General features: G+C 48.2%; 1 protein-coding gene across 7 annotated transcripts in view; it reads left to right on the forward strand.

Moving 5' to 3' along the window:
* The first annotated feature begins 8030 nt into the window (after positions 1-8030).
* The window catches only part of PHF3 (PHD finger protein 3), a 93699-nt gene continuing 87522 nt past the window's right edge, over positions 8031-14207 (forward strand). For 3 of the 7 annotated variants that reach the window (XM_059730740.1, XM_059730751.1, XM_059730735.1), the window contains exon 1: positions 8033-8144. The gene's annotated coding sequence lies outside the window, so the exon portion shown is untranslated. Of the gene's footprint in view, positions 8145-14207 lie in introns of all 7 variants that reach the window. The other 4 variants (XM_006272959.4, XM_014594449.3, XM_059730736.1 and 1 more) reach the window with 4 other exon arrangements.

The following is a 14207-nucleotide window of genomic DNA, read 5'->3' on the forward strand; positions in this document are numbered from 1 at the left end:
CTTGCAAAGAACAATTTTTCTAACTATTTAGTTGGTCTAATAAAAGATATCCCATTTACCCAAAGAACCTTGTGTGTCTTAGTGTGTTTTTAATGTTTATTTTATGTTCTGTCTTTCTCAATTCTGTTGTCATGTTTTCTCATATTATTAAAGTTGCCTTTTTATCATTGAAATTTAACTGTCCTTTAATTGGGAATCTCACCTCTCAGGGAGTTTGCACTCTCACAGTCTTGGCCAACTCAGGGTCCCATCACACCTGTAAGCTGCATGCAGTGTGAGTCAGATTGGCCCTGTGTGCAGCACATGTGGCATGCAGGCTGCTCTGCAAAGCAGAAATTCAGTCTAGGACCCAGGAGCAGCACCGTGGGCTGGATGATAGGGCTCCATGGGGTGGATCCAGCTTGCAGGCCATATTTGACACCCCTACATTAGTGTAACCCTTCTGCCAGGCACTAGATTGCAGTAACAAGAGCCAGGTTCAAATGTAGGGGTTTAACTAGAGCCCCCACCCAGAAACAAGGGGAAATAAAATTTACCTAGGTTATCTAAACTTAAACTTTCCCCACTTGCAAGCAATGTTCAACTAAAACAGTTTATTACAGGGTGGGAAACAAGCAAATGCAAAACCTTAAAGAAAACCTTAAGGATTGACTATTAACTCAAACTACAGGCAGTGAGCAGTCTCAGTCACCAGCAAGCCAACCTGAGGACTTACCATCTACCTCCTAGGGCTGGGACAGACATTGCGCACAAACTGGTTTAAGTGATCAGAAACTGGTTTGAACCTGTAACGGAACAGATGTTCAATGCATATAAACCAGTCTGAAAAACTACATTCAACCAGGTTTATCAGACTTAACTGATTAGGGTCAAACTGGTTTATGCAATATCTGTCCCAGCCCCCTTGCTAGTTTAAAATAAACCTGAGTCCCCCAGCATCCTGGCATGCTCTCTGTGCTGTGCAGGGCTCTCTGCTCCACAGCAGAGCTGGCCCCTCTCTTCTGCTCCTTGGCTGGAGCTTGGGCAGATGCTGCAGGCACAGTAGGGTCTTGTGCTCAAAGGAAATCTCTCCTTCCAAGATGAGCTTGGGAACAGAAATCCATTAGTTTATTAGATACTAAGTACTAGGGAAAATAGACAATGGCTTCATGGCCACTTGATACAAGGTAACCCCTGCACTTTAGAGGTGGTAATGATAGGCCTGAACAATTTTGATCCTCCATTATCAGGTTTTTACTGCATCATTTCTGCTTGTAGGCTGCCAGATACTTTCTCTTAGCTTGTGTAAAACTCCACATGTAAACAAAAACAAACTTTTATTATATCTGCTATTTAGCTGCTGTGTCTGCCTATCCCAACCATGCAGTTGGTCCAATACACTATATTACCAATATTAATTTTTATCCATCATATATATATACTTATTGCTCCTTCACATTTCCTGTTCGTAACCAGAATAAAATGGGTTTTGTTTCTTTACAATTGTTCTATTAAATTGATTGCTTTACAGTAGTTATTTGTGCTCATTTTCAGCCCTTGCTGTGATGTATGGTACTTCATGATTGAGGACAATGATTCTGTGGAATCAGAGAGAAGGGAGAGTGAGCTTGATCTAAATATGGTGGAAAGATGTGATTGCTGAAGAAAAGGGAATGTGAAGTAGAGTTCTTGCATTCTATACAGATCAATCCCCTCCATGTAGTCATGTTTGTGACTGTTAGGATGTTTAGGTGTTTAAATGATTGGCTGAATTCCTAAATTTGGCCAGATAGGACAGTAGTGGGAGGCAGTTAATTTTAACTGCATTTTACTGGCTTGGTCTTGTTACTTAGGTGTTTAGTAAACAGGGTCTTTTTTCCCCTAAAAAGTTGGAATGCCTCTTATCTTGTATAAACAATTCCTATTCCAGTAATAAGTAGGAAGAATGTTAAATAGCAACTGTTAAGTACTTTTAAATCTGCAAGGCCTAGTGTATGTAACCAAGGTGCTTTAAATTTATTGTCTGTGGAATCCCTTGAACTATTGCTTTACTTATATCTGTATGTACACACACATTTATTATTTTTTGTTTGTTTGTTTGTTTGTTTGTTTTTTTGTAACCTAACATGTTGATAAGAAGAAAAAGTGCTGGAGGACTGGGAGAAAGAAAAAGCCAATATTAGGGTGCTAATCTTGAGCAAAAATTGTGGGAAGTCTGATGTGAGATACCTGTTGAATAATTAAAAGTTGGTAGGATCTGTGATCATAAAACCATATAAATGATTGAAAATAAATTTTGTGAAACACTGACATTTTTGAGATCTTAAACTTCCTTCCATAAAAGCAGCTGTTAATATACTTTAGACTTGTGTAAACTTTCTAATTTTTCACTCCATGATATTCTAATAATTAGCACTACATGAAAATCAGTGCAGCATATTGCTGGGTTTGCATGTGGGATAAAAACGAACTTGCCCATCTCTAGATTCTAGAAGGCAACAAGCCAACAAAAATGATGTGTAGTGGGGTTTTGCCAGAACTGTTTCCTGGTCTAACACTGTACAAATTGTTGATATTGGGGAAGAAAATATTGTTCTGATGCAGACATGAGTGAAACCACCTTGAAGCTCTAGAAATGATAGCTGTTCCTTTTTGGTAAAACATGTAATGCAGTTAATATCATTTTGACATGAAGAGCTACCACCTAAAATGCAGGTACACTTAAGGCCAGAAATTAAGCTACGCTGGGTTTAATGAGAATTGTTTAATGAAGTATTAATGTTTAATGAAGCATGAACATGTGAGGGGAAAAAAACATAAGAAATGGACAGGGATCATGGCAATAAGCCAGATAAATACTGTGAGCATGGCCATCAGAGAGAGTGCAGAGAGAACCGTTGGGCAGAGTAGTAACAAGAAAGAGACTTGGATCTGTGAGCATAGAAGCTGGCCTCTGTATTTACACCTGTGAAAAACAACCCTCAAGACCTGGAATATTTATGAACAACTTGGGTAAAAAGGCATAACAAAACAAAATTGTTGCTGGGGAAAGATTGCCTGTGGTATAATTTGGTGTACACTGTATTTCTTTGAATATATAATATCCTTGAATTTTAAAATTTACACCAATTTTCTGATTCTCAGTTTTGAGAAGGAAGAAAAACAAAACATCAAATAAAGACACATTTAGAAAGATGGATGCAACCAACTATGATGCATGTAAGACTGCATCTTTATTATTTAACTCAAATTTTAAGATGTAGTTCTTTTTTTAACCGTGTTTTTAGTTGAAGGAATTTATATATAGCGACTTAAGCAATCCAGGTTTTGTATAGATGAATTCAACTGGGCTCTTTTTAATGTAACAAACTCAAAAGACTTGCACTTAGAAACAAAGAATATGGATCATGTGTTCAGGATACAGGGCTTTTATCTGGGGAAAGCAGATCCAAAAGACTGTCGGGGTGAAGGAATATATTCATGATACACTTGCTGAACACAAACTCCCAGTGTGGTGTCACTGTCCAGAGTACTAATACAATTCTTTTCTGCATAATATGGTAAATATCGACCAGGGAAAGAATAGTATATCTAGCATTGGTAAGTTTATTTACCCAGTCGGTTCTGGTATCAAAACTTAAAAAGAATATCAAAAGGTTTGGGGGGAGGGGGCACGTGGGAGGGGAAGTTATAGGACTTGAGGCACAGAAAAAAATCTGCACTTGATTGTGCAACCTCCATTACAAGGCAATATGTCACTGTCCACTACAGCTCCACCATGATGGACAATATTTTTTATAAAGAAAGCTGGTTAGGGAAAGGGGCTGAAATTTCCTAGTTAAAGCATGGGAGCACAAAGAAAAGGACTGTACTTAAAGAAGAGAGGGGCAATACTGTCATGACCCTACAATGTTTTGAGAGGTCCGTGGGATGTTATGCATGTTTTCTTGAGTTTTACTGATATGGCACGTGTGGCCTTTACAGATAGGTGGCGTTAAGCTGCCTTTGGCTGTATCATCGTTATATTTTTATGCACTGTGGGTGTTTGATATCAAGTATCTTATATGTTATAAGGCCAGGGGCTGCTCCCTAAGTAATGTATTTCTTGTGCACCTCAGAAACTCAAAGCCTTATTGGCTGAAGAGAGCTAATCCTGAGAATTAGCATCTGACAGGCTGCCACTGACCTGGTCAGGGCACTTGAGACACGTCCTTCCTGACAATGATTTACATTTTGAAAGGAGAGATCCATAAAAAGTGTGTGTGTGTGTGTGTGTGTGTGTGTGTGTGTGTTTGGGGGGGGTGGGTGGAATCTGTCTTTTCTGAGCATATAACAAGGGTGATCCTTTGAGCTGATGAGATCCCCTCTAAGAGCTGGCAAGACCCAGGTGAGGCACGTAAAGCTGAGGTGCTATAGATCAAGGAGGTGCCCCCTGCCACATCTTAGCTGGTTCTGCATGGTTAAGCAGCTGAAGGCAGAGAAGGATTTGGGGCTGAACAACATCCTTGACAGCCTGGGAGTGTTTTTTTCAAAGGTACAGCTGACTGCATCCGGGGCCAACATGTATTGCATACATACCTGGAAACTAGGTTTGAGGGACAGAACACAGGGGTGACACTCACACCTGAAGCACTGACTAGTACCAATAAAGCACTTAGATTAGATTACAGGGGTGAGAGGTTGTCTCCAGAACTCACTCTTCAAGAGACTGGAGAGTTAAGTTCATCCCTAAGCAAAAAATGAGAACTGATAAAGAAGGCTCTCCTACACCTGTTCTTTGCTTGCCTGCTTTGCTGTCTCTGAAGGGCTTGCTAACACTGGCAATACATAGGAGGTTCCCATGGGTGCATGTGCACCCCTTGAGTGTGGCGGTACATCCCCCTGCGAAAAGGCACTGCCGACACTTCCGGCGGCACCTCCAGGCCATCGCCACTCAGCACTCCTTCCCCCTCCATCACCGGCAGCATCTGTGGGCAGTCCGCAACTGCTGCTGGCCATTGCCAACGCTGCCGGCAGCACCTGTGGGTGGTCACCAACTGCTGTTCAGTGCTCCCCACTTATCGCCACCATGCTCCTGCTGCTGACAGTGCCGCTACCGCCTGTGGGAGCTTGCCATGCCCCACCCAGCCTCTGGGGGCACACGGTGTTCATGCTTGCTAAGCAGCTGAGAGAGTGCACCCATGCTCCCTCACAATTCCTCTTTACTCAAGGGCAGTGGGGGATCTGAGAGGGTGAAGACACTAGTTTCAGACATTGTCAGCAGTCCCTTGGAGTTGAGGATGATGTCTGTCAGGCTTGATGATTCCTCAGGTGACTGAGGAGCCCAATTCTGGATACACATGTTCTTCGGTAATGGGGGCATGTTGTGTGGGGGAGTGGAATTTGCAGCCCCAGGTTGGTCTCCTCCTGCTGCTGCCGCTGTTCATTTTGCTTTGTTCCTCTTGGCTGAAGTTAGTTTGTCTTCCCCACAGATACACCTGTTGCCCTAGAAGGCCACTTCTGCACACAACAAGTTCTCCCCAGTTCTAGGTTACTAGACAGGTCCCATTTATCGCTGCCTGTTTCTCTGGCTATAGACAGCAATGAGTGGTGGGCATGCCACTCTGCTGTCCTTCCCTGTTCCCAATGAGAACAATGGTGGGATCTGCCTGGAGATCCTGTCTGGGAGGGCACTGCACGTGTCGACTGTCAAAGTGTAGCATGCCTGTGCACGGGGCCCTGGCCACAAGCACCTCTGTCTACCATTTTGACTTAGCAGTAGCTGTAGTGGCAGCAGTGTGCTCTTTCTGTGAGGAGGAGGTTCTTTCATATCCTTCCTGGGCTGCCCTCTGCTGTCACCACTCTTTGATGCCCTCAGCACTCTCTTTGGTGCACTGAATTTTGACTTCTCTCAGCATTTTCTGTATCCTATACTGAACAGCATCTGCCTGGCCAGCTTCCTGCTAGGCAGGGCCATGGCAATGACCAGGGATCTGGGTTTTCCATTTGCCCCAGAAAAATGCAGGAAAACATGGATTTTCTCATTTTAAGGAGAAAAACGCAGATTTTCTTTAAAGAAGAAAAACATGGGAAACAGCAGGTTGCCAGCCAGCAAAGGGAAGAGATCTATCCGGCAAGGGGCTGGAGGGAGTGAGAGGAGGGTGATCAGGCAGGGTTTGCTGCGTGTGCCTGGCTGCCCCAAGCATGTGCGTATATAGAGTGTGGAGAGCAGGTCCCTGCAGGCAAGTCTGGGAGAGCGGGGGATTGAGGCCCCCATAGTGAAGCAGGGAGTTACCCAGCTGGAGTGATGCATGGGACTTGGGGGCCAGGGCTAGAATGTGTGGCTACATGCCTGGCTGGGGAGCAGGATGGAGCTGTGGAGGATTTGTCTGGAGGGATGTGGTAGACTGGCTCCCTGCCAGTGTGCTCTCCCAGGGGGCAGGTACGGGGGGGGGGGGGGAGGGGGCTGTGCCCCTCAGACTTGTGCATAGAGCAGGGCCAGATGCTGTGGGGGGAAGCAGGGGGCTGACAGTGGGGAGTGAGGGGCACCAGCAGGGCTAAGGGGACTATTGGTCAGGAATGAGAAGCAATGGCATGGGCAAGGCACTGGCAAGTCAGGGCTGCTTAGTGCCACAAAGCAGTGGGGGGCAGGAGACAGCCACAGCTGGACCCACATCCTGGTGAAAGAAGTGGCAAGTGCTGATTTTTTCCATGATAAAAAACAAACAAACAAAAAAAAAACAAAAACAACAAAACCCCACCAAAATCAAATACCAAAATTGATAGGTATTTAGGATTTATTTAATCATAATGGACTGAGGCACTGGTAGGTTTCCAGCTTGCCTTAAAATTGTAATGTATTTTATTTATATATATAATTTTAAAGCAAGTTGGAAACCTACCAGTGCCTCAATCCTTTATAATAAAATAAATTCTAAATACTGATCAATTTTGATTTTTGTGTGTGTGTGTGATGGCATTGCATTTTAATAGCGGAAAAATGTGGATTTTGTGTATAATATTTATCAGCAAATTTGTGTTTTTTAAAGAGAGAAAACAGAATCTCTCTGTGGCTGACAAGCCACAGGGTCTACCTCTGATACTCCCCAATTCCACTTGAATTTGGACACTTTATCTTGCAACCAAATGCTGAGCAGTTTGTCATGCTGGGCCGTCCAGGGAGCATTGTGCAAGGTGGAAGAGGGACAGCTGGTCCTATAAACCCATTTTCACAGACTTCTTCTCACACTTTCAGCTTCTTTTCCACCGGGGTGATCTCACAACAGCAGCAGTCTCTCAATGCCTGAGGAACGGCGTTTGTGCCTGAAAGCTTGCAAAGAACCGCGGGGGCTGGACTACTGATCTTGCATAGGCCCCCTCCAGCTGTCATGTCCGTGAAATCTATGAAACGTTTTTTCCAATTATTTAGTTGGTCTAATAAGAGATCACATCTACCCAACGAACTTGGCCTGCCTGTGTTCTTAGACCAACACGGCTCCAACCAGCACCTCATGAGGACGCGTTTCCATCTCCGGTGACACGATTTGCTGACTCTGACAAGTGTTTCCTGCTTAGCTTCGGGGAGAGCCACCCCGCTTTGCGCACACACCACTTTTTTCTAGGATCTCTGTCATCAAGCTTTAAAAAAAAAATGAAGCCTCTTTCTCCCCCCTGCAGCGTCTGCTCCTCCCGGAGCTGGGCGGGCCGGCGATCTGGAAGGGCCTGCACCTCGCGAGTCTGCAGACCAGAACCGGAACCACCTCCCCTCGCTCTAGGGAGACGTTACTGGGGGGCGAACTCTCCTTTGGACCTCTCCTTAGCCCCGCCCGTCCACGGGGCTCCTCCCCAACGGGCACCCCCGCTTGCAACGCGCCTGGCCGCAACTGCGCATGCGTCCGGTGCCTCTGTGTGTGTGTGTGTGTGTGTGTGTGTGTGTGTGTGTGTGTGTGTGTGTGTGTCTCTTCCCCCCCCCCCCCCCGTAAACAGCGCGGTCACGTGCCCGTCGCGCGGCTCCGCGGGCCTCACGCTGCAGGGACGCGGGGAGCGAGCGCCGGGCGGGGCGGGACCGACCCCTGGGGCCGACGAGGGGGAGGGGCAGGAGGGCCAGCGCGTCAGCAGCGACCTGCACGCGCCGCCGCCTCGTCCCTGCGCCTCGGGCCCGGGGCAGCGCCGGGCGGCGGAGCCGGGTGAGTGCGGGCGAGGGGCGGTGAGTGGGGGCTGGGGGATCTGTGCCACCGCGGAGGGAAGCGGGGCGGCGGGGCCCGACCGCGCCCGTGACTGGGCCTGCCTCGGCGCTGGCCCCGCCCCTTACCCAGCGGCGGCCTGGGCCGCGCCGCCGCCGCCTGCGCCTCAGGCCCGACCCCGCAGCAGCAAGAGCGCCAGGCCTCGCCTGGCAGCTGCCCCCGCGTGCCCCGGCTCCGGCCCGGGGTGCAGGCAGGCGGGGACCGGGCGGGGCGCCCCGCAGGCCGGGCCCGGGCTGTCAGGGAGGACGAGCGGTGGGTCCCGCCTGGCTTCAGCCTGACTGCAGCGGGCCTGGCTCCTCCTCCGCTTGCGGGCCATCGCGCCCCCCCGCGCACGTTTGGAGCTGGGGGGGGGAGGGGGAACAGGCACCTCGTGGGGTCTCGCTCGGTAGTGCCCATGTGCTAGGCAGTGCTCCCTCACCGCACCCTGCCTGCCAGGGCTGGGCCCCTCTGCAGGGATTAACACTGTCCTTTCTAGCCTCTGGGATTAGGTCCCAGGATCCTGACGGTGTCCTCTCCTAGCCCCCCCATGCCAGGATTGGGCCCATAAACAGCAGGGTCACGTGCACAATGGGACCCCCCTGGGGCAGGGGAGGTGCAGGGTATGCCTGGCCCTGCCTTTGGGTGCCCTGTCTCTCGCACAGGACCTTGGGCTTTTTCTCTATCAAGAAATTCAGGGCTGCGGGACTTTACCCCTCCCCTGTCACCAAATCTGGGGAGCCCCATGCACTGGATCTGGCCACGGGTTGGGGGTTGAGCATCCGCAGCTTGGATCATAGTCAGCTGAACATCATGCCTCCTTTTGTGCCTTTTCGGTATGGATAAGTGATGGGCTCGATCACTTTTTTTCAGTGCCTTTTAAAAGTGTGTGCTGAGTTACAGTGACACTGTAATCAGTCAGCTTTGACTTAATTGGGCTGTTGAATAGTTCTTAAAGAAGGGAAATTAATGGGTAACTTCCCATTTATCCCAGTGACTTTTGGTTTAATTTCATTTAATAAAAAAGGTGCGTTTATTGAGTTTGGTGAGTTTACCAGAACTGTTATATGCTTGGTGGCCAGCAGGGCAGGGTGGTACCTTTAGAGACCAAGTGGTTCAGAAAGCAGTTAGCTTTTGTAGGCCTCAGTCTACTTGGAAAGATGCTTATGCTTTTCTGAACCACTTTGTCTCTAAAACAGTGACTCCCAACCTTTTTAAACTAAAGGCACTCCCTCAGAAAATACCAGCTCTTGATATTTACTCATTTTTTGACTATGGAAAAAATATTGAGTTGTTCTTCTGTTGTATGGAACCCAGAAAGATCGCAACAGGCCAGAATGTTTTTGATCTACAGATTGGTTCCTATTTGAAATCTCTGGGTTTAGCTTGTGAATTGAGATACCTTAAAGGAGGGGCAGGCAATTATTTCGTGTGGAGGGTCGCTTACTCATATATGGTGAGCTGTTGAGGGCTGCATGGGTAGCCCCTCCCCTTGACAGGTGCCCTGCCTCCTGGTCACCATCTTGGGATCAAAGTCCCAGGGCCAGTACCCGTGGGGCCCAGAGGCTGGCAGGAGTTTGTGGAGCCGGGCTGGGCTGCACCAACAGGGAGGGAGAGGGGGGAGCTGGGCTGTCTCCACAGACCTCCTGCCGGCCAGGACCCTGTACCCCTGCTGCCCTGCTCTGGGCCCTGCTGTCGCTGTTCCTGGGACACTGGTGTGGGCCCTGCGCTCCCGCTCACTCCCAGTGCCCCCCAGCCCTGTGGTACAGGAGGGGGGCAGCACACAGCCCCGACCCCCTGCTTGCCGGCAGGGAAGGAGCTGGTGCAGAGCGTAGGGAAAAGCAACTCCTCACCCGCCCCGTGGCCAGCGCTACCTGCTTCAGCTGCTAGCAGTCCGTGAGAGGATGTTCTGAGCAGGCACAGGCAGCTTCACGAGGCCTGTGAGTGACTGCAGCAAGGAGCACCAGCCATGGGGCAGCGGAGGGGCTGATTTTTCCCCCACACTCTGCACCAGTTTGTAACTCACCCCTGCTGCCAGCCTGGGCCCCGTGCCGACTCCGGGCTTGCCTGTTGGGGCTGTGCACGGCGGCAGCAGCTGTGGCCCCTCGGCTTGCAACACCGAGCAGTATTTGCTGCTGCTGCTGCTCCCCCTCAGTTCGCGTGCTGGGCAGCACAGGGGCAGCGGTGGCAGCCTACTGCGGCATGAGCTCCGGGCGGGCAGCAGCAAACCCTGACCAGCTCAGCAAGCAACGGGGTCTCAGCTGCTGCCGCTGCGGCACAGCCCCAAGGGGTGAGCCTGGAGCAAGCATGGGGCCGGGTTACAAGCTGGTGCTGAGTGCAGAGGAAAAGTGGCTCTGTGGCTGGCATCCCGCACTGCAGCCGCTTGCAGCCCACTCAGGGTGGGCTCAGGACAGCCCCATGTGGGCTGCAGGCGGCTGCAGCAGGGAGTGCTGGCCACGGGGTGGGGGAGGGGCCGCTGCTTTTCCCTGCATTTCATACCAGCTCCTTCTCTGGCCCCCCTCCCTCCCTCCCTCCCGAGCTTTCTGCAGGGGGCAGGCATGTGGTCCCAGGCCAGAAGCCAGGGCTGGGGGTAAGGGGCCAGGTGGGCCCTGCTGTTGCAGGAGTCTGCTGAGGATTCCCCTGGGTCCTACTGTCCCTGGTTCCTGTCATTTTTGACAGGAACCAAGGACAGATTAAAATTTAATTTTCAAAAAATTTTAGGGGCCCCATGGGTCTGATAGAATGGCCTCGTGGGCCAGATTTTGCCCACCCCTGCCTTAAAAGGATCTTGCAGCCACCACCCTGGTTGAGAATCACTGCTTTAAGGTGGCACCCTGTCCTACCTTCTGCCTGACTTCAGACTAATACAGCTAGCTACCTCTTTCTATTACATGATGGAAGAGAGGGAACACTATAAATGGGATCATTTCAAGTGTTTTCTGTTTTTGGAATAATGATTAAACAGCTAAATGGCTAGATGTCAGACTATATTTACCTATAATGAAAAAAGTATTTCTAGACCTATGCAATCAATTAATTAATGGAGATGTTTTTGCTCTTTTCTTCCCCAGAAGGGAAAACAGCTTTAGATATTGAAGGGGGAAACACCTTGATTCCTTAGCAATGATTGACATTTCAGTTTAAAAGAAACTTGATGGCTTTCCTTATATCAACTCCGGTACATTGCTCAGTTTGCTGATTTCAGGTGGTAGCAGGAATTGTCAACAGTAACACCTGTACCAATAACAAGATTAGTCACTGCTTGGGATTGCTAGATCTAACACAGTAAAAGCATTTACTAAATTGGGCAAATTACACACTTTAAATGATTATTTTGCCACTGTCAGATTGTCTGAAAGACTGTCTAAAAATAATATATCCATCGCTCTTTATGTCCTAACTTTAATAGGTTTACTATTTACAACTACCACCTGGATTCCAGTTGAAGGGCTATAAATAAAGAGGGGGTTCCTGGAATTATTTTGATCCTTTTTAGTTGAAATTGTATGAACTGGAATAACTAATAAGCAACAATAACTTGAAAATAATACAGTATCAGGTGTGGCAAATGCCAGCAAGGAATGGAATATGGGCAATAAATACAGAATCACAAAACTCAATTTGCATTCGTACCTCTTGGAAAATACTATATGAGGGAAATTTTTGAGAAACAATGTTATCGAAAGTAGCAGGGAAAATACAGAGGAAAAAAGGCTTGCATTCTAGGACAGTAATATTAAATGAAAGTTTGGCCAACACATCATAAAATTGGCAATTTGGGGATGATATCCTTGTCTGCCTGGCCTGAAGAAAGGTGCTTTCTGCCCAAAATCTTATTTCTCTCAACTATACATTTGGTGCAATAAAAGGGACCACAAAAATCCTTGCCTTTCATATATGGTGCAAAGGGAATTATGCAATAGGAGTTACCTAGTCACTTTTTGGGCTGCATCCTCAGGCACTGAAATACTTCTAAAGAATCTTACCATAAGCATGTTTCATGGCAACTTGTTAACAGAATGATTTTTAGCAAGTTGAAGTGAATTTAAAGAGTAACATCTTTAGTATAGACTTTGAAGGTTTGAGACATTAGAGAATACTGGAAGAAATTAATAAATTAGTTCCACTTAGCACACACTACTTGAAAGTGCTTTATAACAAATGTTATTTAAGGGTTTGATGCTGAGGAAAAAACAAGAAGCGAGAATAGCTGTTTTAAGTTTGTTGAGGGGCATGACCGGTCATGATGATGATAATGTAAAGAAATGCTAAGAGATGCTGTCTAAGATTTATGAGTATTTAGCTTTATTATACATTAAAAATGATCTCCCAAGAAAATAAGTGGAAGCATATGAACTGAGTAATAGCTAGATTTATAAGCTCATTACAGTTGTGAATTTCTGTGAGATTGAGACATATTTATTGATGTGTTTTGTTTTTTTTTCCATTCCAGAAAGGAAATGGAATAGATTCTCTCAAAGTAGGTTTGCAGGACAGCATAATGGAAAGTAATTTATACTGCATACAGGCAGCCCCCACTTAACGAGGTTTCGATTAGTGCTATTTTGCTATAGCGCTCATTTAAAATTGATACCTGGTTTCACTGAGCATTCAGCCAGTTCGCTATAGTGCTCAGTGGAATCAGCGAGTTTTGGCGGGAAGGTGGGGAGAAGCAGCGCTGGCTGTGGCAGCAAGTGATAGCGAGTGGGGGGCGGGCGTGAGCATGCTGGGGTGGGGAGAAGCCAGGCACAGCTGGTGAATACAGTGGTGGGGCGGTGGACTGTCCCATGGGAGGGGTGGGGGGTGGTCTTGCGGCTGTCCAGGAGCGGGGTGGGGTTTACAGCAGGCTGCACACTTAGCGGGGATACTGCAACCCCCCCTGCTCCTGGCTGGCTGCAAACATCCACCCCGCTGCTGTGGGATGCTCCACTGCCTGAGTTCACTAGCTGAAGCAGTGGAGATGGCAAGGAGTGTGGGGCCTGTGCCGGTGCAGGGTGTGGGCAGCAGGAATGTGGGGCCCGGGGCCAGGGCTGGCAGGGGCCCATGCCCAGAGTGGGGCAGCAGGAGTGCTGGTGCCTAGGCTGGCACGTGGGGCCAGCGGGGTGGGTGGATGGGGAGAGACGGTGGTGGTGAAAAGCAGTGAGAATCGGGGGATGGGCATCAGTGCAGGGCCTGTGTTGGTGCCCAGGACCAGGGCCGGTGGGGGCCCAGGTCGGGGGAACAGGAGCGCACACCTGGCCTGGCACGTGGGACTGGAGCGGCCAGCAGGCTAATGGGGAGAGGCAGCAGTGGCGAGAAGAGGCGACGACAACCGATTACCTATATTTACATTCATTCCTATGGGCAAATGGATTTTGTTTAGCATGGTTTCGCTTAGCGCTTGGTTTTTCTGGAACCAGTTAAGAGCCCTAAGCGGGGGTTGCCTGTAATAGAAATACTGATTCTTGTTGAGTCTTTGGCTTGAGTGTAATTGTACCTGCCTCCCCACTTTTTTTAGAGCAGTGATAGAGCTGGGATAGAGCAGTGTTTTGTTGAATAGAAAATTTTATAATTAGCAGAGGCTAGTCCAGGGCCAGGCAATTATTTCGGGAGGAAGGTCGCTTACTGAGTTTTGGCAAGCCATCGAGGGCTGCAGGACAGGCAGCCAGGGGCAGATAAATCTTCTAAATTTTTTAGGGACCCCGTGGGCTGGATAGAATGGCCTGGTTGGCTGCATCTTGCCCACCCTTGGGCTAGTTTGTTCAAGGAGAAAAAGCTAGTGAAATAACTATATATAATTCTTAAAAACTTATTTGTACTTTCAGGCATTGTGGCCTCCTTTTTGACTGCTTACCTGGTTTTGGTGGGTGAGTTTGTTAGGAAAGTACCCTGAAATATCTTATGCTGATTGTTTGTTTTGAAGTGCTCTGGTTGCCAGTGCCAAGGTCTCTGGTGTCCATGTGTGATGATGGAAGGCTGAATGCACTGTAAGGTCATAGGAATTCTGCTTACTGTAATTAGATTTCATTATTTGGACTGTTGAAATTTCAA

This window comes from Alligator mississippiensis, chromosome 1 (assembly GCF_030867095.1).
Source record: "Alligator mississippiensis isolate rAllMis1 chromosome 1, rAllMis1, whole genome shotgun sequence".
Taxonomy (NCBI): domain Eukaryota; kingdom Metazoa; phylum Chordata; order Crocodylia; family Alligatoridae; genus Alligator; species Alligator mississippiensis.